The following is a 22,670-nucleotide window of genomic DNA, read 5'->3' on the forward strand; positions in this document are numbered from 1 at the left end:
GCTCCCAATATTACAACAGTGACTCTACTTCAGTAGTGTTTCTTTGGTTGTCTAGCTCTTTGGGAGGTCCTGATGTAATTAAAGAAGGTCAATATAAATACCTCTTTATTTCTGACCTGCCCGGCTGGATTTTGCCAAGGATTTGGAGGTGGGTGTAGCGACATTTTCTCGCTACCAGTCGGTGCGCCGGGCTGCCGCCATGTCTCTGGTCTATTTGGAAAGTGTCTTTGGGAGGGGGGTAGTGATGCCTACCCAACCATCAGTGGCTGGTGGCCAATCAGGCCAATTAAAGTGCCAATGGAGGGCAATCTTCATACGCTGATGGATTTTCCAAGTGATGGAAAGGCTCCCCCATGTGGCTGGAGCCTGCTAGCTGGAAGGCTGGAGGCCTCTTGGTAGCAGGCCGGGGTAGGGGGTGGGTGGGGTTGGGGGGTGGCGGTGTCAGAGAAGCATCCTGTAAAGCAGCCCAACATGGATCCATTGGGTTGTGATGGTGACAGCCATGGCAGAAGGCCATCCCTGTGGAGGGATTCTCCCTTCCCTATGATGGCCTGGAGCTGTGGCCACAGTTTACTTTGTTGTATGTTCAATGCTTCAGAGCACGCCTCCACATTGAGGTACACTCACAGTCCCCAACCTGCCTGAGCAGGGACTCCCCCCCTCTCCCAGTGGGGCTGCTGAGGCTCCAGAGATGCCGGCCCCCTGACTGGGCCAGCAGCATCGAGAGCCTGCCTGCCGTTGTTGATAGAATGGTGAACAAGGAGGCAATCAGGAGGCCGTTTCTGGGAAGATGCACACTTGTGACACGCACGGGCTCAGGACCCACATTTGGTCCTGATGTCAGGGTCCCCAGGAGAAAATCCAGCCTGTCAACTCTGCGATTTGTGTGACTTTTTCTAAAACTAGCCAAAAAAATTTTTTTCTCTCTCTCTCAACCTGTTGCAGATGGTAGGATTCTGCTGTATTTGTGTGAAAACACTTCCTCCTATCCTCACAAAACGTTCTGGGAAAAAATAATTAAATCAGAGCAGTGAAAAAGTCATTCCTGAGAAAATCAACACTTAGCATGCGAAAGAGGAACTGAGATGGTTTCCCACAGCAAATGCTGTAGCATGTGCTTTAAAAGTGAACACAAATATACTTTACAAACATCTGACAAACAAACTTTTGGATCTTTTATCTATTACAAATTAATCTGTCTATGGAGAACTTCAACCTACTGATAGAGCAAATGATACTTCTTAAAAAGGGTAACTTATTGCAACTTGAAAAAAAAATGATAGAAGTAGAATACTTTATCCTTCACTGTACCTATGAGGCAGTTTTCGTATCAAATATATGGCAATTCCTTCAACATCACTGGGAGCTCCCTCCCTAACAGCATTGCAAGTGTATTAAAACTACATGAACTATAGTGGTTCAAGAAGGCAGTCCACCACCACCTTCTCAAAAGCACTTAGGGATGGACAATAATGCTGACCTTGTCAACTGCACTCACATCCCGTGGACCAATATAAGAAAATGCTCTAAAGACTTCTATTAAAACATGATTTTAGTCTATCAAAAGTGTTTACCTATCAGATATTAATACTGTTTGATTACAGCTCCTTTTTCATTTTGATTGGTTTACCTTGTATATTGTGGAGAAAATAAAAAAAGAAAAGATTGTTCTCCAAAGTACTGGAAAGGTTAAGGAGAGTTCATAGGGATGTTTAAAATTATGAGGGGTTTTGATAGAGTAAAAAAAGAGAAACCCTTCCTATTGGCAGCAGGATTTGGCAAGCGGAGGATACTGTTTTAGAATAATTGGCAAAGGGACCAGAGGGGAGGTGAGGAAATATTTTGTTATTCAGCAAGTTGTTGTGAGCTGGAATCTGCTGCATGAAAGGTGATGGAAGCAGATTCAGTAATAACTTTCAAGGGGGAATTGGATACCTACTTGAAAAGCAAACATTTGCAGAGCAATGAGGAAAGAGGAGGAGGATGGGACTAATTGGATAGCTTTTTCAAAGAGCCACCATTATCTGATTCTATGATGGCTTCATCTGTTGGTGCTGAGCAGGAATATTCACGACATGCATTGCTTAATTCTGTCACTGTTCAAATGTTTCAAGGAGTGCTGGAAATTATTTAAAATGAAAATAATGGGAAGGAAACAATGATTTTCAATGTGGTCCCACTCTCAGCAGTGACTGCGAATAAATATTTAAGCAGTAGTTTAAACCTTTCCTCAATTCGCATGATAAAAATTCTGCTAAAAATAATGCTGTTGCATTCTTATTGCACAAAAGGATATTGCTCAAGTTGGATAGCAGCTCAAAGATTATGAATTCCAATCTCACCGTCTCACCGAAACCTGCTGTACAAACAGAAAACGCTGGAAATACCCGGCAGATCAGGCAGCATCTGTGGAGAGAGCAACAGAGTTAGTGTTTCAGATCTATGACCGTTCATCACAACTGGCTAAAGTTAGGAATTTAATAGGCTTAAAGCAAGAGAAAGATGGGAGGGTGAACAAAAAGGAAGGTCTGGGATAGGGTGGAAGACAGGAGAGTTTAAAGGACACAAGTGTTGGTGGTGCTGGGCCAAAGGGAGTGGCGACGATAGGGCAAGTAACAAAATGTGCCTCGATGAGGTGGGAATGGCAGAATGCAAATGTATTACAAGTGGGAAGCTGTCACAGGATGGCATGAGGCTGATGCACCACAAACACGCTGCTAACTTAATCTCTGCATCTCAACCCATTGCCGGGAAATCTAAATTTTGGCTCCCACCTTACTCAGGCACGTTTCCCGTTCTTACAGGCATCATAAAATTCCACCTGCCCACCGCACCCCAACCCCGCCCCAACAACTAACAGCGCCCATTGGGCCAAATTTTTCCACATTTCTAGCGCAGAAAAGGTTTACCGGAATGATTCCAGGTCTGAGAGATTTCAGTTGCGTTGATAGATTGGAGAAGTTGGCGTTGGAGAAGAGAAGGTTGAGGGGAGATTTGATAAAGGTGTTCAAAACCATAAGCGGGATGGACAATGTTCCCATTGGAAGGGTCAAGAATCAGAAAACACAGACTTATGGTGATTGGCAAAAAGACTTGAAGAAAAATCTTTTGACACAGCAAGTGGTTAGGATCTGGAATACATTGCCTGATGAGTGGTGGGGGTAGATTTAATCACGGCTTTCAAAGGGAATTTGATAATTATCTGAAGAGAAAAGAAAAATGCAGAGCTAACTGGAACGACGCATGAATGGGACCAGCTAATTCCTTGTGGAGAGCTAGCATGGACACAAATGGCTGAATGGCTCCCTTCTGTGCTGTAGCTATTCTATAGTTCTATACTTCTTGCATGGGATATCGAAATGACATACAATGACAAAGAATATACCTCTTGCTTGGAGAACTGAGTGATTTCATATCCTTCTTCAAACGTCTATAACTCCACTACCCACAACCCCCGATATTTGATTCAAATAGAATTCATTAGCACAAAATAATGCAGAAAAAGATTGCAATTGTGCCAACTAAATACAGCGATGACCCCAATTAATCAATTAATGAGACATAAAACATTTCACTTGCACAAATAAAAAATTGTACTCATGGAAGAAAGAAACACATAAATGTAGCCCATGGAGCATTGCGCTAATCTAAAGCTGCTGTTCTGCAGATGGCATTTATCAAATTGTGCACATTGCTCCTGTTTAAATTGGTGCTTTTAAAACAGCAGGACTTATAAAATTCATATGAGATTACGGTATATTTGAAATATATCTAAGAAATTCCCCTGATATTTGCATACATTCCAAACTGTTCTATCAGGCGGTAGTAAAACAAAACACTCAATGGTAACGCTAAGTGTTCCCATTCTAATGTAGAACCAGAATGATTTCACAAGTACAGAGATATCTATATGGAACACTAAAAATATTTACATTTATTTGATAGTAAATGTAAAATTTGCCATTGCTTTAGAAGTTTTTTTTGGCCTGGTTCATTGATACACTCCCTTACATTTGAAAGAAGATAACAGAAAAGCATTTATTGTTCTTGAATATTAAAATATTCAAAATTGTTTGCATAATGTTGAAAAAGGTAAACTTATGATGGATCCATTTGCCCCCCCACATCCTCAGCTATGTGATTTAATAGCATTTGCATCCAATAACTACCTCAATAGAGTGTGAGAGCATGGTGAGTTGAGGCAATCTAAAATCTCTTTCTAAAAATCTAATATTGTATAGATTTAACATTTAACTGCAAGTGCTGTTTAAATTCTAAGTATCATCCAAGGGTCTAAACAGGGAGATAGAAGCTATCCATTGGCAGCAGCTGAAATGGTTAATTAAGGGAACTAGGTCAAGCTGGTTTGTCCTGGTACCTGGGCTGAGTCCCTTTGTTTTATAACATATAAATTCAGACATTAGCAGTGTGACCAGCATTGAATGTGACTTTAATGGAGTGTGAAAGTTTGGTGAGCTGAAGGAGTTCGGTGAAGAGGGGAGGGAGGTACCCCTATTGTTTTTTTCCTAATTTTCCACTCTGCAGGAATCGGTCCTTGTTCTCTTACAGGGAAGAAACTAACTTTTTGGTAACCATCTGGTAAGTGGATAAGTCTATTCTATTCCTAAGGTTCAATATAGTACATGAACAGTGGTGAGATTTGTAAAATAATAAAAGAAAATAAATAATTTAATACAATAATTAAGTAGTTAATTAAAGCACATAAATGTGGCAGGACAGGTGATGTGTCATGGCTGCAGCATGTGGGAACTCCTGGATGCCAACGTGCCCCAGGGCAAACACGCCTGTAGTAAGTGTCTGCAGCTTGAGGAACTTCGTCTCAGAGTTATTGAGCTGGAGGCTGAGCTGCAGACACTGTGTCACATCAGGGAGGGGGAAAGTTACCTGGATGCTCTGTACCAGGAGGTACACCACTTAGGATAGGGTCTTCTGATTTGGAAGGTGGACAGGGAAATAATGCTGTGACTGCGAATCAGGCAGGTAAGGGGACCCAGAGGACAGGGGGGCAGGTGTGTCAGTTTCTGCAATTGTCCAACAGGTTTGAGGTTCTCTCAGCTTGTTTGGATGAGAGTGGGGGTTGTAGGGTGGATGAGCTGACTGACCATGACACTGTGGCACAGGAGGCCAGTCATGTGGAAGGAGAAAAAAAAGGAATATAGTGGTAGTAGGGGACAGTATAGTGTAGGGGGTTGACACTCTTCTTTGTAGCAAAGAGCGAGAACCCGGATGGCTGTGTCACCTGCCTGATGCCAGGGTTCAGGACATTTGCTCAGGGCTGGAGAGGAACGTACAGTAGGAGGGGGAGGATCCAGTTGTCATGGTCCATGTAGGCATAAACAACATAGAGAGGATGAAGAAGGATGCTCTGTATCATCAGTATGAGGATCTAGGCACCAAATTAAGAAGCAGAACCTGAAAGGTAATAATCTCTGGATTTTTGCCTGAGCCACATTCAATTTGGCATAGGGCAAATAAGGTTAGAGGAATGAATGCGTGGCTTATAGACTGGTGTGAAAGAAGTTGCTCTGGTTTGTGGGACACTGGCACCAGCACTGGGGAAAGTGGGGGCTGTACCACTGGGACGGTCTGCACCTGAACCATGCTGGGACTGATGTTCTGCATAACTAGGGAAGTGGAGAGGGCTTTAAACTAAACAGTGGGGGCAAGGGATAAAATTTGGGATGATGTGGTAAACAAAAGAGTAGAGACAAAGCAAGAGAGAAAGGTATTAATATGGGAAATGATATAAACGGAATGCTACAGGAAGGGACAGTGAGTTCTACAAATCTAAAAATAAATCAGCAGGTAAGGCCAGATATTACAAAAATAATAAAAGGACAAAATTAAAGGCTCTGTATCTAAATGCAAGTAGCATTCAAAACAAAACAGATAAACTGATAGTGCAAATAGAAATAAATAAGTATGATCTGATAGTCATTACAGAGACATGTCTGCAGGATGACATAGATTGGGACCTGATTGTTGAAGGGTACATCACATTTAGGAAGGACAGGAAGCTAGGAAAAGGTGGAGTGGTGGCTCTGTTAATTAATGATGGTATTAGTGCATTAGAGAGAAATTACCTAAGTTCAGGAAACCAGAATGTAGGAGCGGTTTGGGTTGAGATGAGAAACAATAAAGGCAAAAAGTCACTTGTGAAAGTGGTTTGTAGGCCTTCTAATTGTACATGGTTGGACAGAGTATAAAGGAAGAGATAATGGGAGCTTGCCAGAAAGGTACAGCAATAATCATGGGGAATTTTAGTCTACAGATAGACTGGAAAAATCAGATGGGCAAAGGCAGCCTAGATGAGGAGTTCATAGAATGTTTTCAGGATAGTTTCTTGGAACAGCACATCCTGGAGCCACCCACAGGGTAGAGGATACTAGACCTGGCACTGTGCAATGAGATGGGATTGATTGATAACCTCATAGTGAAAGCACCCCTAGGTAGCAGCGATCATAATATGATTGAATTTTACATTCAGTTTGAGGGAGAGAAGAGTGGGTCCAGGACTAGTATTTTAAACTTAAATAAGGGAAATTATGGGGTATGAAAGCAGAACTACCTAGAGTGAACTGGCAAATGAGGTTAAGGGATAGGTCCATAGAAATGCAGTGGCAGACTTTTGATGAGATATTTCAGGATACACGGAATAGACACATTCCAATGAGAAAGAAAAATTCCAAGGGGGGAACCCACCATCCGTGGTTAACTAAAAAAGTTAGACAATATCAAACTTAAAGAAAAAGCATATAATTGTGCAAAGACAAGTGGCAGATCAGGAGATTGGACAGAATATAAAGAACAGGAAAGAATGACAAACAGATTAATAAGGAGGGAAAAATTCGAGTACAAGAGAAAGCTAGCTGGAAATATAATGATGGATAGTAGGTGTTTCTGTAGATATTTAAATAGGAAACCATTATCGGTCCTATAGAAAGTGAGTCTGGGAAATTAATATTGGAAAGCAAGGAGATGGCAGGTGAATTGAACAGGTATTTTGAATTGGTCTTCATTTAGAAGATACAGGCAACATCCCAGAAGTAGCTGTAAATCAGGAAATGGATGGGAGGGAGTAACTCAGGAAAATTACAATCACCAGAGAGCAAATTGTTGGTGCTGCGGGCTGACAAGTGCCTGGGTCCTGATGGACTTCATCCTAGGGCCTTAAAAGAAGTGGCTAGTGAAATAGCTGGTGATTTTGGTTTTAATTTTCCAAAATTCCCTAGATTTGGGGAAGGTTCAGTACGATGGAAAATAGCAAATGTAATCCTTTATTCAAGAATGGAGGGAGTCAGAAAGCAGGAAACTACAGGCCAGTTAGCTTAACATCTGTCATAGGGAAAATATTAGAAGCTATTATTAAAGGTGTTATACCAGGGCACTTATAAAAGTTTAAGGCAATCGGAAGAGTCAAGAGTGGTTTTGTGAAAGGGAGATCATGTTTAACCAATTTATTGGAGTCCTTTGAAGGAGTCACATGTGCTGTGGATAAAGCAGACCAGGTGGATGTACTGTACTTAGATTTCCAGAAGGCATTAGATAAGGTTATTGCAGAAAATAAATGCTCATGGTGTAGGGGGTAATATATTGGCAAGGATAGAAGATTGGCTAGCTAACAGGAAACAAAGGGTAACCGTTAATGTGTCTTTTTCTGTTTGTCTGGATGTAGCAAGTGGTGTGCTACAGGGATCGGCGCTGGGGTTTCAACATTTTACAGTTCATATACATGACTTGTTGTGAGGAGGACATAAGGAGGCTACATAGTGTCATAGATAGGTTAAGTGTGTGGGCAAAGACCTGGAAAATAGAGTAGAATGTGGGCAAAGGCTTGTATGCAGGTACAGCAAGTAATTAGGAAAGCTAATAGAATGTTATCATTTATTGTGAGGGGATTTGAATACAAAAGTAGGGAGGTTATGCTTAAGTTGTACAGGACACTGGTGAGACCACATCTGGAGTATTGTGTACGGTATTGGTCTCCTTATTTAAGGAAAGTTGTAAATGTGTTAGAAGGTTTACTAGACTAATACCAGGAATGGACAGGTTGCGTTATGAGGAAACATTAGGCTTATATCCACTGGGGTTTAGGAGAGTAAGAGGCGACTTGATCGAAACCTTTAGGATCCTCAGGGGTCTTGACAGAATGTATGTGTAGAACTAAGTGGTCACTGTTTAAAAGTAAGGGGTTGCCCATTTAAAACTGAGATTAGGAGACCTTTTTTCTCTCAGAGGGTCATGAGCCTGTGGAACTCTCTTCCTCAAAATGCAGTGGAGGCAGAGTCTTTGAATATTTTTCAGGCAAAACTAGATATATTCTTGATTAACAAGGTGGTGAAAGGTTATTGGGGGTATGCGGACGGTTACAATCAGATCAGCCATGATCTTATTGAAGTGCTGAGTGGCTTACTCCTGCTCCTAGTTTGCATATTCATATAACTTGCACCTGGTCCGTTCACCCATCCTTCTTGAGTTCTCTGATTTACATTGACTCGTGGTCCAGAAACCCCTTGATTTTAAAATTCCAATCTTTGTTTTCAAGTCCCCCCAGGGACCTGCCCCTCCCTATCTCTGTCATCACCTTTAGCCTGACAATTCTCCGAGATCTCTACACTCCTCCAATAATGGCCTCTTGCATGTCCCTAATTTCATTTTGCTCCGCCATTGGTGGCCGTGCCTTCAGCTGTTGAGGCCCTAAGTTCGGGAATTCCCTTACTTAACTCCTCATCCCTAGCTCTCTCATTCTTCAATTCGCTCCTTAAAACCTGCCTGTTTGGCCAGGTTTTTAGTCATTGGTCCTAATACCTCCTTCTGTGGCACAGTGTAACGCCCTGGTACAATGTCTTGGGGCGATTTACCTCATTAAAGATACTACATGAATGCAAGTTGTTTTATTGTTCATGATCTAAGCCAAGCCAAAAGGGGGGGTGGACACAGGCAACTTATGGGCATTGGGGCACAAACTGGCCTGTAGGTGTGGCATAAGATAATTGTAGGACCCAGAGCAGCATTTGTGCTGTTGCTCATTAAACAATCCATTAAAAAAAACAGAAACTCACCTGATTTTGAAATAAACTCAGCCCACTAGTAGCTCCAAATCACACAATATTGAACCATACTACTTGTTGGCTCCTGCCTGAGACAATCTGAAACAGTGACTATCCCAACAAAACTGCCATCAGTATCAAGTCGGGTGCTGTGTAATTCCAGTCCATTGTGCATGATTAGTGGTCTGGTGCAACAGGCGACAGGATAAAGGGTTAATAGCTATTATACTAATAGCTAATGCACATCATCAGTGATGTCAGATCATGTGTCACTGGGACTCAGAGAGAGATGCTTCTGGAAGAAGCCTCATGTTTATCTATCCCTGTACATAGTTGTATAGCTATAACATAATTAATAAATGTTTGGAGGTTCCTGAATGCCTTGTTTTCAGTAGTCTCTGTTAAACACACTTTTGGGGGCCACCTATGATGATACTTCATGGTGGCAGCGGTAAGCTTACCAAATAGCAAGGATCCCCAACAAAACTGCCGGTGGTGGAAAAGTGAAAGCCACTGAAAGTAAAGCAGTGAGAGAATGACTGCAGCAAAGGATCACAAGGAAAAGCACCAGCAGAGTCTCACGACAGTCGATTAAAGTAACAGACAATCATGAAAGAAGTCCTACCTCTACCTGACTCCTTTGACCATGTGGATGGCCCCAACCAAGCAGCACACTGCAAAACTGGCACTGTAGATTCAGCAAGTATAGGACTACTTCAGGGTTAGCACAGAAGTCTGACAAAGAACAGGCCAGCATACTCCTATAATCTTGGCAGCAGTGCAGAAGACATTTTAGTAAGACAGGGTGTTAATGAGGACATAGCAGCCTTATGAGGAGATTATTAAGGTTTTCAATTCATATTTCAGGAATGTTATGACAGGCCTGGTGAGGTTTAACAGATGCCCTCAGGAATTCAGAGGAAGTATTAATTTTTTCATTAATGACCTGTATCGTTTGGCTGATAGTTGTTCGTATGGGGCCCTAAATGATGAACTCATCCAAGACCACATTGTGGTGGCCGTACTTGATGAAACCTTATCTGATTTTTAGCAGCCCAGAGAAGAGCTGATATTATCCAAGGCAGTTCAATTATCCGGATAGGTTGAACTACGGAAGCAGAACCGAGTTTTAATCTGGGGTGATAGTGAACCTTTGTGGAGCCAGACCCCTGACTTAGTCCAATTTGTGAGCAATTGAGACACCAGCGCACCCACTAAAAAGCAGATCCAGAAGGAGTGGGGGGCGGGCGCCACCATTATCCAGTGCTCACACTGTGGCGGGATAAATCCTCACCTGCAAGAAATGTGTCCTGCCCTAAATGTAGCACATCATTCCTGCAGGAGATGGGGTCATTTAAAAAAAGTATGCCATGACAGAAAAACTCTTACTGCAACATTTAAATGGAGACCAAATAGATCAAGCAGTAACCAGGAAATAGAAGATATGGAGGAATATGAAGTGCGTTTCTTGGGTGAAGTTGCAAAATCCAAGATGACCTTTTGGAGTGCGGATATCATAATCAATAGCCACAGGAGTGTCCATCTTCTCTACACAGAGCAGTGTCTGAAGCCTGAGTTCCTCAAACCATCTACCATCTATCTCTATGGTCCTGGGCCACTCCACCAGCAGATGACTGTCACCTTTCATTATGGGAAGAGAAATTACAGACATTCTTTATGTTATCCCAAAATGAAGAGCACTCATTACTGATCCAGAGAGCTCAGCTTTGCAGCTTATTTATATGGTGGAAGAGCTGAAATATCAGGGCAAACCAGATAAATTCAAGAGGGAACTTCCATAACTATTCACAGGGCTGGGGAAACTCCACATGGCTTACCATATTACCTTAAAGCCAAATGCGAAGCCAGTGTTGTTTGTTTGTCCCCCAAAAGGTCTTACACCCTCTCTTGAAAAAGGTGAGACTAGAGGTTAATTCCGTGCTACATGAGGGAGTGATAGTACCAGTAAAACAACCCATTTCTTGGTGCTCAGGCATGGTGCCTGTAGCCAAGCCTAATGGCTCATTTTGTATTTGTGTGGATCTCACACATTGGAACAAGGCTATAGGAAGGGAGGTCCACCCCAAGGCACCTGTTGATGAAAGCTTGGTGAAGCTCGTGAGGAGCTCAGTTTTCACTAAACTAGATGGCAACAGTGGCTTCTGGCACCTCCTGTTAGACGGAGAGTCCAAATTGTTAACATTTATCACTCCCTTTGGCCACTATTGTTTCAATCGCTTACCAGTTGGAATTGCCTCAGTGCCCGAGATCTTTCAATGTAACATGACTGGCATCTTGAAAGGGCTGGAGTCATCTGCCATACGGCTGATATTCTCATTCATGGAGGCACCGTTTTAGATGTCAGGGTGTGAACAGTGTTACAATGCTTACAGATCACAGGCCTTAAACCAAATCATAAATGTGAGCTCTCTAAACTCAATGTCTTAGTCCATGTTGTTCACACATCTGGTGTCCAAGCAGATTCCCAGAAACCGCAGCCATCGTGGATTTTCCCTGACCCTTAAAGTTACATTTTATAGACGTGGTTAATCAGCTGCCCAATCTTTTTTTTAATTATTTGTTCATGGGCTGTGGGCATTGCTGGCTAGGCCAGCATTTATTCCCGATCCCTAATTTCCCTTGTTCAGAGGGCATTTAAGAGTCAACCACATTGCTGTGAGCCTGGTAAGGGCCAGGTAAGGATGGCAGATTTCCTTCCCTAAAGGACATTAGTGAACCAGATGGGTTTTTACAACAATCGGCAATGGTTTTGTAGTCATCCTCAGGCTTTTAATTCCAGATTTTCTAAAATTGAATTCAAATTTTACCTTCTGCCATGGTGGGAACATGGGCCCCCAGAGCATTACCCCTGGGTTTCTGGAATATTAGTCCAGTGACAATACCACTATGTCACTGCCTCCCTAACATCAATAGCATCAACTTAGCCTTACTAAGTTACCTATCTACGCCGCTGCAGAATGGTTAGGCTCCTTCAGAACTCTCAATGGGTAGGAGATTACACACAGCTCCTGAGTCATTGTGTAATCATCAGCGAACACTCCCACTTCTGACCTTATGATGGAAGGAAAGTCATTGATGAAGCAGCTGAAGGTGGTCGGGCCTAAGACATTACCCCGAGGAGCTCCTGTGGCAATGTTCTAGAACTGAGATGATTGACCTCCAACAACCACAACCATCTTCCTTTGTGCTAGGTATGACTCCAACCAGCAAACAGTTTTCCCCCTGATTCCCATTGACTCCAGCTTTTCTATGGCTCCTTGATGCCACACTCTGTCAAATGCTGCCTTGATGTCAAGGACAGGCACTCTCACTTTGCCTTGGGAATTCAGCTCTTTTGTCCATGTTTGAATCAAGGCTGTAATGAGGTCAGAAACTGAGTGACTCTGGCAGACCCCAAACTGGGCATCAGTGAGCAGGTTATTGCTAAGCAAGTGCCACTTGCTAGCACTGTTGATGACCCCTTCCATTACTTTACTGATGATGGAGAGTGGACTGATGGGGCAGTAATTGACCTGGTCTTGCTTTTTATGTACAGGACCTACCCGGGCAATTTTCCACATTGCCGGGTAGATGACTATGTTGTAGCTGTACTGGAACAGCTTTGCTAGGGGGCGTGGCAAGTCCTGGAGCACAAGTCTTCAGTACTGTTGCCAGAATATTGTCAGGGCCCATAGCCTTTGCAGTATCCAATGTCTTCAGCCATTTCTTGATATCAGGTGGAATGAATCAAATTGGCTGAAGACTGTCATCTGTGATGCTGGGGATCTCTAGAGGAGGCCGAGACTGATCATCCACTCGGTACTTCTGGCCGAAGATTGTTGAGAACTCTTCAGTCTTATCTTTTGCACTGATGTGCTGGGCTCCTCCATCATTGAAGATGGGGATATTTGTTGTTTAATTGTCCACCACCATTCACAACTGGATGTGGCAGGACTGCAGATCTGATCTGTTGGTTGTGGGATTGCTTAGCTCTGTCTATCACTTGCTGCTTATGCTGTTTGGCACGCAAGTAGTCCTGTGTTATATCTTCACCAGGTTGACACCTCATTTTTAGGTATGCATGGTGCTGCATCTTGCATGCCCTCCTGCACTCTTCCTTGAATCAGGGTTGATCGAGGTTTTGTGGTAATGGTAGAGTGGGGGATATGCTGGGCCATGATGCTACAGATTGTGGTTGAGTACAATTCTGCTGCTGCTGATGGCCCACAGCGCCTCATGGTTGCCCAGTCTCATATTGCAAGATCTGTTTGAAATCTATCCCATTTAGCTTGGTGGTAGTGCCACACAACACGATGGAGGGTATCCTTATTATGAAGACGGGACTTTGTTTCAACAACAAGTGTGTGGTGGTCACTCCTACCGATACTTTCATGACAAATGCATCTGCGGCAGGCAGGTTGGATGAGGTCAAGTGTATTTTTCCCTCTGGTTGGTTCCCTCACCACCTTCTGCAGACATAGTCTAGCAGCTATGTCCTTTAGGACTCAGCCAGCTCGGTTTGTAGTGGTGCCCTCAGTGATTCCTCCAAATCGTGTTCAATGTTGAGGATTACTGATTGAGGATTCATCAGCTGAGGAGGGTGGGGACAGTACGTGGTAATCAGCAGGAGGTTTCCTTGCCCATGTTTGACCTGAAGCCATGAGGCTTTATGGGGGCCAGAGTCAATTTTGAGGACTTGCAGGGTAACTCCCTCCCGACTGTATACCACTGTGCCTCCACCTCTGCTGGGCCTGTCCTGCTGGTGGGACAGGATATACCCAGGGATCGTGATGGTGGAGTCTGGGGCATTATCTGCAAGGTATGATTCTGTGAGGATGACTACGTCAGGCGGTTGACTAGTCTGTGAGACAGCTCTCCCAATTTTGGCACAAGCCCCCAGATGTAAGTAAGGAGGACCAGGGTCGACAGGGCTGAGTTTGCTGTTGTCATTTCAGGTGCCTAGATTGATGCCAGGTGGCACTGTATTGACTTTGTAGTGCCTTGATACAACTGAGCGGTTTGCTAGGCCATTTCAGGGGGCATTTTACAATCAACCACATTGCTGTAGGTCTGGAGTCACTTGTAGGCCCGACCAGGTAAGGGCAGCAGATTTCCTTCCCTGAAGGGCATTAGTGAACCAGATGGGTTTTTATGACAATTGACAATGGTTTCATGGTCATCATTAGACTTTTAATTGCAGATTTTTATGGAATTCAAATTTTGTCACCTGCAGTGATGGGATTCAAACTCTGGAGAGCGTTCCTCTGGATTACCAGTCCAGTGACAATACCACTACACCACTGCCTTACCATCGATTCAAGTGTCTCTGTGTCATTGAGATGTTTGACTACACTAAAGGTGCAATATAAATGAAAGTTAGTGCCATCCTTGAAATAGCACAAAAAAGAAAATAATTGTCATTGTATCCATTTTGCACTGACATTGATTCATTTCACCATTTGCCCTAGTGTGCCTGACATTATATTAAAATGAACATCTGTTCACTGAAGATGTGTATAACTAAGGGGGAGGTGGTGACATAGCGGTATTGTCACTAGACCATAATCCAGAAACCCAGGGGTAACACTCTGGGCCCCCGGGTTTGAATCTCACCATGGCAGATGACAGAATTTGAACCCAATAAAAACCTGGAATTATAAGTCTAATGACAACTGTGAAACCGATTGTTGTAAAAACTCATCTGGTTCACTAATGTTCTTTAGGGAAGGAAATCTGCCTTCCTTACCTGGCCTGACCTACTCCAGACCCACAGCAATGTGGTTGACTCTTAAATGCCCTCTGAACAGGGCAATCAGGGATGGGCAATAAACACTGGCTTGAGCCAGTGATGCCCACATCCCATGAATGAATACAAAAATACTGTTCAGAAAGAGCAGCGTGTCTAAAATTAATTAAATCCTTCCCCAATAAAGCAGCAGAGAAACACACAGGCACTCATTCATTACCATTTTATTCCTCAACAAAATTGAGTTAGCCACTGCATTATTGCTTGTTGCCACTGATACAACAATCAATGGATTTATACCTCCCTATGGTGAGAGTTCTTCCAGAAAATTCTCCTTCAGTTAAATCTCCCATTTACTTTATTCATTCAGCCCCAGATTTTACTGACAAGAAAATTGGAGGAAAAATGAACTATATTTGTGTGGCAAAAACAATATATCATCGTTGATGTTGCCTTCCGAAAAATATGAAGTACCGCGTTATTTCTCCAGCAATAAGGCATTGGAATTTTCTTCCCTGTTGGATGCTTCACTTAATTTACAGTGATTCCCTTATTCTCAGTTGCTAATATATTTTATGAATAATTAGAAGTTTGCATTGTCACTGCAACAGAATTCAACACCGCTTCACCTCTGCCCTTTGCACTTTGGCACGTCCACACTGTTCTGAGATAGGTCTTTCTACCTTGGACTGTAGGTGAGGGACTTGGTCCTTAGGCAGAATGTAGACATACTCTGATGTCGGCTTAACACTTGCTGATTAGTATTATGCTTAAACAGTTTACAGAGTAGACATGTCGCTGCTAGTTATGATTCCACACTCTTTCGAGAATAACGCCTGACCAATTGATGTCTGTGGTATTTCATCAACAATGTTATACATAAGCATATCTCATCTATTAATCCTCTACACTACACCTCCCCCCAAGTATACCATTCTACTTTTTAACAACAACATGAAACTAAGTCTTTAACTATTTACATTACATTTCTGTAAATCCCTTTTTTACAACTATAGGTTCAACTCAATTCCAATTCTGCTCTTCCCCTCCTGGGGAAGTCACAGTCTTGGGGATTCAAACTCCCTCAGTATTCTCAGTCCTTAGACAAGATGTCTTGGAGACATGAAGCCTTTCTTCTGCATCTGGTGGGACATCAGCATCTGTAAAATAGGACAACACTTTAGCAGCATTGCTGCCTGCATGGCTGGAAAGCAGAGTGTAAGTTGTAAGATCACTGAAGTGCAAGGACAACGAAGACCTTTGAATGAAAGACTGATCCAAGAGAAAAGACTGAAGAGAATCAACCTTTGGGCCGTCTAGGACCAGAAGAGAAGAATTCAGGAAACTCCAAGGAACTTCTTGCTCCCTCAAAGGACTCTGGGAAGAAGCTTCAGAAGAGGAATAAACTTCAACTCCAGGAATGACTGTCACAGCTTTTTCCTCCACTACTGTATCAAAGGCTAACAAGGCACTGAAGATCTGAGATTTCAATGAACTTAGATGACGAAGGTAAACACGACCACCTTCAGGAAGACTGTTAGCCTTCAGTAGGCTGCAGTAATAGAGCTTCACTTCACTCTGTATGAGGTTGCTCCACTATGGGTATTGGGAAGACATGTTGATAATATGGAGGCAAGGCAGCCTCATCTTCTGTAATGAGAGGAATTTCTTGTAGACAACCAAATTGGGGACAAGATTGCTCTAAAGGGGTCTGCACCTTTCGAAGTGTTAAAGACTCTGTCCCAGCTTCTGAGCTGATCTCCAGCTTTGAAGGGAAGAAGACTCTCAGCTGGGAATGAAGTATTGGAGCCAACTGATTTTCAGCCTGGGAAGGTACTCTCTAACAATGTGATCCTCTATGGACTCGAACCTGGACTCAGGCAAAGCATTCTTTATGGAAGACTTTTCGTGAACAACAGGAGAGAAAATAGACAATAGCATCGTAGATTCAGTGGAACTAAGACATGAATGCTGCTCAGCCGCTTAAAGCACAGCTAATTCTCCTAAAAAGGCAACAAAGACTTCATAAGGTGCATCCATCAACGGGAAAGATGAACATTCTCTAGGACCTCAGTCTGTAAGAGATCACTCAGTACTGCAAGGGATTCTTCCACATCACTCTCTAGGAAGAGCCAATTCAGGTCCAGCAGGCTTTCATGGGATGGTCACTGTCTGCTGAAGCGCCTTCTGTACCAATCACCTCTGGTCTTACTTCATGAAGAACTGAGAGATTCATAACTTTAATCTCTGTCCTGGGTCTAGTGGACGGTGCCTCTGCAAGTGGAGAGAGCTTACTGCTAGTATATAAACTTCCTCAGCTTCCTCAGAAGAAGTTCCACTACTTCTGAATAAATGGTTGAAGATTGTTGCATGAAGGACAGTGGGAAGAACCTTCTGTTCAGCATGTGGGGGCGGGCCCCACACGCCGATGCGTAAAATGACGCGCAGTGACATCGGGCGTGCGTCCCAACGTCACTGCACGTCATTCTGATCTTCCGTTCGGTGGGCGTGGAGTGGAGTTGGCTGCCCATCAACCTAACTGTCAAAGGCCTGTTAAAGCCATTAATGAACTAATTAAGCCAATTGAGAAAGCTACCCGTCCAACCTTAAGGTTGGCGGACAGGCGAAGAGCCCAGGCTGTCTTCGCATCAATTAAATATAAATTTTTGTGAAAATTCATAAACATGTCCCAGCTCATGTGACACTGTCACAAGAGGAGACACATCTGAATAATTTTACTTTTAAATTTTTTCCATGTTTAAAACTTAATCCCCCTGAGGCAGCTCCGTGCCTCAGAGAGATTTCTGCTTTCTTTTGTGCATGCTGGAAAGAGTGCAGGCCCCAACTCTCCCTCCTGCCCCCTCCAGCACAGGTAGCGCTGAATGCTTCTAGGTGCATGTCATGCTGGGCGGGCCTTAATTGGCCCTCCCACGTAAAATGGCGGCACGGAGCCAATCATGGGCGGCAATCGGATCCGCGCCAGCTCCCGACCGGCCCACCCGACGGGGTGTAAATTCCCCCCAGTGAGTTGGTCAAACCATAAGCATCATCTGGTTTTTCTAGGATTCCTAAGAGTATGCCAACATCGCCGTTCAATAAGGATGTATGTTGATTGACACCACCACATTCTCAAGGGCAATTAGGGATGGGCAGTAAATGCTGGCCCAGCCAGCAATGCCCATCTCCATAAATGAGTTAAAACCTTCTCCCCCACAAAAGCATGATGGCGTGAGAAACAAGCATAGACGCTAGGACTGGGACTCCCTTGCAGGGAATGGGGAATGCTTCCAATGTGGAAAAAATTGCATACTGCAAGTGTTTCAGCAAATGCAGTAATTTTAATCAAATTTGAAGACCAGAAAGTATTTATGAAACACATTCCTTCCAAGAAACAGAAAGTCGGGATAAAGACAAAATTACAGAGTTCTTATGGGGAAATTATGCAGTATGCAAAATACTGGTCAGTTGCAGTCCAAGTTCAGGACTTCAATATACTTTTAAAATTGATACTGGAGTTGCTGTTAACATATTAGCAGATAACTTCAACTGGCTTCAGCTGATGACCCTTCATGCATCAGACATCAAATTATAAGGTCCAGGCGGCACAGGCCTCCCAGTTAAAAGGCAGGGTTATTGCTCCTCTCAGATACAGTTCAGAGAAAGTTCACTTGACTCATTCCTGGGATGAAGGGCTTACCTTATGTAGAAAGGTTGAACAGATTGGGTGTCTGACCATCGGAGTTTAGAAGAATTAGAGGTGATCTTATTGAACCATATAAGACCCTGAGGGGACTTGACAGGGTGGATTCCAGGAAGGGGTTTCCTCTTGTGGGGGAGAAGGTTTTAATTCATTTATGGATATGGGCATCGCTGGCTGGGCCAGCATTTACTGCCCATCCCAAATTGCCCTTGAGAATGTGGTGGTACCATGAAGAGATATAAATGTCTATAATGTTATTGGGAATTATTTTAAAATTGGAATTGTAGTAGGGTGTGTCTATGTGTGTGTCTATGTGCGTCTTAATTGGATTAAAACCCGCTAGTCTGGGTGCTTTGAAGAATAGTAGTTTTGAGATGTTAATCAGATAAACGTAAGGAGGAGGAGGTAAAGTGCAGATTTGCATTTGTTGAATAAAGCATTCAAAAGAATGGGTGAAATCTTGTAGATAGCTGGGAGACGCCAAGCAATGTGTTTATATTACTAATACAATTGGTGGAATGAAAGGATTTTGGTTAGGAGAAGTAAAATTAAAAACCTAGTAACGCAATGGAAAATTTACATTCAAAGTGGAAGCTAGGTATAAACAGAAATGAATTTGTGTGCATAGATGGTCCTATGTTCCTAAAATCTATCAGCTCACTGGGCCAATGGTTGAAACTGATGCCTTTCAATCGAAGTATATATTACAAAAATGGGTTGGATTAAGAGCTTATTTTTGTACACGTCAATGTCACAGGAAGTGTACAATAAAAACAATAAATGCTGGAGCTGCTCAGTGGGTCTGGCAGCATTTGTGGAGAGAGAAACAGAGATAGCCTTTCAGGTCTGTGACCTTTCATCAGTTCTGTGGAGTGTTTCCAACATTTTCTGTTTTTATCTCAGATTTCCAGCATCCTCAGCATTTTGCTTTTGTCACAAGGAACAGGTCTGGGCCTCATAAAGATGTGCGGCAGTAATTAGTCTCAGCAATGCTGTAAGAACATTTGTGAAACGTTGACAGAGGAAACTGGAATACCGTACAAGATCTCAGACAAGGCTACAAAACCTAGTTCCAACATGCTCATCAAAGAGTACTTGACATGTTTTTAATTTCAGGGACTTCATTTTCTGCTCAGCACTGGGCATGTTTGCTGCCCCAGGCAGTCTGTTTTGTTGTATATATTAATGAGTATACAGATCTGACTGAACTATCAAATCATTTCTAAAATCATCAGTAATTCATCACTGAAAATTTCCAAAAAACAAGCTGGTGCAATTTTTGAGATTTAAATAATCTTACTGCTTAGGAATAGGATGAGTGGCAATGAACTGAAGTGTACAGGTGGATAAACTATCTGACACAGATTTATGCAAGCTTTAATTCATTATTTCCAAGATTATCACTAGTCAGTATCTCATTGCTGATTGGGGAATCTTGCTATGTGAATATTTAGCTGCCATATTTCTTACATTGTTGCGATATGATGTACATGTACCTTGAAGGGGGTGTATCTTAACCTGCTGTCAATTATTACCACCTCTAGATAGGATGTGATGCATTTGTCCCATGACTTTGTACACCGTGTGTTGGCTATCCCTCGCCATTGAGGTCGATTGTCTTCCATCGGTCTGAAGATGGCTAATGAGGCTGATTCGGGGTCTGCCGACTTTATAACACGAAAGACATTTGTTGCCATGTGGGATAACTGGTCATGTGCTCTCCATTTGGGGTACGGCGTGTTCTTTTTGCCACTCTTGCTTTTCCTCTTCATTTTGTCATTGGTGGGCCTCAAAATGCTGGGATCTTTCCCACAGATGTCGTCGCCACTTAGTTCGATCCAAGGCAATGGTCCAAGGAGTTAATGTCAATGTTGCAAAGAGAGATGCCTGTGTGTGACATCTTTGAGCGTGGAGGGGCGCCACCTTCCACATGTGTCTCGATGGAATGAAGGATTGATCCAATGGCAAGGAGACCAAGAGAATTAGAGATTTCGTCCCGCTGCAGCCTTCGTCTGCCAGAACAGCCGTTGAGATATCCCAGATGGTGGATCTTCTTCCGCCTGTTCTGCCCTTGAGAACTTGTTTGTCAGAGACTCATCTGCTGAATATTTCTAGGGTTCCTAACAGACCTTCAAGGTAACCAAAGCAGTCCAGGGCATAAGGAGTCCCACCATATTTCACCTTGTTTTCATCAACCCTTTCTTACTTATAGCCCACGTTCCACATTGGGGACTTTGGAACCAGTCAGATGTGAGATCCGATGTGCCTACATGAACAGTGCAGTTGTCTGTCACTTTATGTAGCCCGTCCAACCTTAGGTTGGCAAATGGGCAAATCGGCCAGGCGGCCTTTACATTTTTCAGCAAACCTCATCCACGGGTGGGATGAGACTTCCGTAATGAAATAAAATATAAATAAATTTCTGTGGACAGCATTTCCATAAGCTAAACTTTCAGGTGACTGATTATGATGCATGGAAAGTTTTTTTTCAGCTTTCGAAACCTTTAGATTTGCTGTTTCGGGTCTTCAGCTCCCTGAGGCAGCTCTCAGCCTTCAGGGAGCTTCCTGTCAGCGCTGACCCGCGCCCGCAGTGATGTCATCGCCCGCCCGCTTCCCGCCCCCACCCTGGCAGCGTTGAACTTTTCAGAGCACTTTTCATGCTGGCTGGCCAATCAATCACAGTCGGGGGCTGATCACGGTCGGCAGGCTTTCCCTGCCGATCCCGGGCCTGCCAATCGCACCCACCCGCCGAGCTGAAAATTCAGGCCATGGTCTCCCTCTTAACGTTGTATGTATGTAGCTTTATCTTCAAATAAAGAACCCACGTTATTGCTTTACCAATCCCTGTCATATAGAAGAATACATTGAATATATCATTATATCCAATAGAAGAACATAACAAATTGACCATCCTGAAACTGTGAAAGTTGCTATGTAAATGCAAATCCTTCCTTTATTAAGTTCTAAAGCACCTAGTTTGGTTATTTAAGCAAAATGAGTTCAAGGCTCTGATATTTTGGGATTATTGCTTATTAATATGATGTAGAAGCTTGGAGCACAGCAGGATCCCATTCAAGCATTCCTGTCTATATTGGCCCTTTGAAAGATCCAATCAATTCGACCCACACCTTTTGTTCTTTCTCCATAGACCCTCAACTTTATTTTTCCTTTTCCAGAATGTATCCAATTCCTTTTGAAACTAACTACGAATCTGCTTCCATAATTCTTTCAAGCAATGTTTCATCTGAGGAAAAAGAAAGTAGGTTTTGTTTTGCGTTCATAAACGAAAGAATGGGTTGCAAGCTTCTCAAATTGTTTAGAGAGGTGTGAACGTGTTTTGTGTATGGTGATGCAGAGGGAATGGCACTGGACCAGTATCCCAGAGGGTCTTGATTTCAAATCCTGTCACAGCAAGTTGTGTAATTGAGTTCTGTAACTTAATAAAAAAGGATTCAAAACAGCTGCATTGTCATTAAAAATCTTACTGGGGGACAAAACGACTTTGGACAAAGTGACTTGCTGCCCCTACCTAGTCTACCATGGAGGAGATTCCAGTCCTACTCTTAGTGCTTCCTGAAGAGCCACAACTGCCACTGGCACCTATATTGTGAGGAGAAGCATTTCGGCTCTTCACCCCGACTGGTTATGAGTTGACAGTTTTAAGTGGTAAAACTGTCATTGGTTGACATTAGAATTGAATGTTGTAACAGTCAGCATTAAAAGAAAAATGTAATTTGGATTAACTGCAAACTATCCAAGCAATAATTCAATAACCTGCTAGGGTGGCGTCCCTATCCACTGATCCTGCATGTTTACTTTCCCATGGGAAAGCAGGAATGTTAGCAAGTGGTCATCCCAAGCTGTGATTGTAACCAGTTACCGAGCAGGATTAGCAAAGGCCGGGGTTTTCCGTGCCCACTGGCGTTGGACGTGTTGGGTGACGTGAGCGGACAATATGGCGCAATCGGTTTCACACTGGCGTGTCCGCTCAGCCGGCCAATGGCGGGCCGCAATCTCTGCCACCAAGCGTCAGGAACCTCATTGTAATACATCAACATATCATTATTAGGCCTGCCCGTCGGAATTGTCCCTGCCCTTGCTGGATCGTCCACCTACATTGGCGGGAAAATACGCTGACGTGTTTCTCAACAGC

The sequence above is a fragment of the Cetorhinus maximus genome, chromosome 8, assembly GCF_964194155.1.
Source record: "Cetorhinus maximus chromosome 8, sCetMax3.hap1.1, whole genome shotgun sequence".
NCBI lineage: Eukaryota > Metazoa > Chordata > Chondrichthyes > Lamniformes > Cetorhinidae > Cetorhinus > Cetorhinus maximus.